Source organism: Sapajus apella, unplaced genomic scaffold (genome assembly GCF_009761245.1).
Source record: "Sapajus apella isolate SASKATOON/1434 unplaced genomic scaffold, GSC_monkey_1.0 scaffold2, whole genome shotgun sequence".
NCBI lineage: Eukaryota > Metazoa > Chordata > Mammalia > Primates > Cebidae > Sapajus > Sapajus apella.
Window position 1 is genome coordinate 74,940,171 of NW_022436942.1, and position 2,051 is coordinate 74,942,221.

At 46.2% G+C, this 2,051-nt stretch overlaps 1 protein-coding gene and 1 non-coding gene across 4 annotated transcripts in view; both read left to right on the forward strand.

Moving 5' to 3' along the window:
- Nucleotides 1-2,051, forward strand: part of RNFT2 (ring finger protein, transmembrane 2) — a 122,841-nt gene that overhangs the window by 44,872 nt on the left and 75,918 nt on the right. The window lies entirely within an intron of this gene.
- Nucleotides 1,502-1,605, forward strand: LOC116527822. Its single transcript, XR_004258752.1, has one exon. It is a non-coding gene; the product is annotated as a U6 spliceosomal RNA (small nuclear RNA).

The window sequence follows — 2,051 nt, forward strand, 5'->3', positions numbered from 1 at the left end:
GAAATCTAAAATAGAATACAGACAAAAATTTAAAAAAAAAAAAAAAACAGGCCAAGAAAATAAAAAAAAAAAAAAAAAAAAAAATTTAAAAAAAAAAAAAAAAAAAAGGAGAGATGTGAAGAAGAAAGGCCAGAGGGGAAACAATAGGCCTAGGAAAGTCCTCCCATTTACCCTACCCGAGACCATGATGACCAGAACCTTTTGCCCACTGAGCTCGTGCAGGGTACCAGGTCGGCACCGCACTTGACACTGGAAAGCGGCTTGAATGGGCTGCACACGGTCATGTGCCTGCTTCTTATTCAATCAGCTGTTGCCAGGGGAGGCAACGTTAGCTGGTGTGAAAAAACATGGCTGCCTAGGGAGGCTTTTTCAACTTGGGCCTTGGTTGAGCCAGGCAAAGCAATGAGGCATAGTAGACCCATTTTCAAGAAGGAACTCAGGATCTTCCCCAAAGCCTGGGCCTCTTCTCGTTGTTCTAGATCTCAGAGTATAGCACCTCCCTCCACCCCATTGCTCGCATCAATAACCTGGAAAGCAGCATGGCCCAGTGGCTGTGCCCATGGACTTTGGCATCAGACACATCTATGTTCAGATCCCAGCCATGTGCCTCTCCAGCTGTGTAACTCTAGGCAGGTGACAAAACCTAGTTTCCTCCTCCGTCAACTGAGAATAACAATAGCACCTTCCTCCAAAGTACTCACTTCGTAAGAACTATTGATTGTGGGAAATATCAAGTGCCTTGCTCCACACCTTGCACCTAGTAATGCTCAATGAGTGATTCTCAATACCTATGTTGTCTAGTCTTCATGACTGCCAGCTCTGCACTGACTAGCTGGGCAATCTTGGATGAGCTACTTAGCACTGAAGCTAAGCAACTCATCTGTAAATGGGATAATAGTTTTCCAGCTGAATGTCTTCCTCTGGCCCTTTCGGCTACCCCCTCCACCTTTCTCACCCTGCTGTCTGCCTGGGGGGCTGACTTGCATGAACTGTATCAATGGGCCCCTGTGCCCATCAGCTTCCAGTTGGGTTCAGCCAATGGGAAGCCCAAGAGGAGAGGGAGGCAGAGGTATTTATGCCCCCAGCGTATTAGTCTCCTATGGCTGCTGTGACAAATTCCTACAAACTTAGCGGTTTAAAGCAACATTAATTCATTATCTTATCATTCTGGAGGTCAGGAATCCAAAATGGGTTTTACTGGGCCAAAATGAAGGTATTGGCAGGGCTGTGTTCTTCCTCCGTTTTCCGAGACAGCAATGGCAGGTTGACCATTCTCTCCCCACTCCCCCCACCCTTTTCTCTCTCTCTCTCTCTGATCTCTGCCTTCATTGTCACATCTCCTGATTCTCGCCCTCCTGCCTTCCTCTTATAAGGACCCTGCAATGACACTGGCCCTAGTAAAGTAATCTAAGCTCATCTCCCATTCTTAATCACATCAGCAAAGTCTCTTTTGCTACGTAAGATAATATTCACAGGTTCCAGGGATTAAGGTGTGGACAGCATACTCACCTCAGCAGCACATATGGGAAAATTGGAATGATACAAAGATTATCATAGCCCCTGTGCAAGGATGACGCATAAATTCATGAAGCATTCTATATATTTTCTCAACTAAAAACAAAAAATAGGGCCAAGTGTGGTGGCTCAGTGGCTCAAGCCTGTAGTCCCAATACTTTGGGAGGCTGAGGCAGGAAGATCGCTTCAGGCCAGGAGTTTGAGACCAGCCTGGGCAAGACCAGCCTGCTGGCGAGACCCTGTCTCTACTAAAAATTTTAAAAATTAGCTGGGTGTGATAACACATGCCTGGGGTCCCAGCTATTTGGGAGGCCAAGGTGGGAGGACCGCTTGAGGCCAGGAGCTTCAGGCTGCAGTGAGCCATGATTGTGCCACTGTACTCCAGCCTGGGCAACAGAGTGAGACTCTGTCTCAAAAAAAAAAAAATTACATTTAAATTTTTAAAAATGTAAATAAAAATACTTTTCTAAAAGATGTGGACATTTTTGGGGTGGGGGGAGCATTATGTTTCCTGCCACACCTGGTTTCCTCCCTCG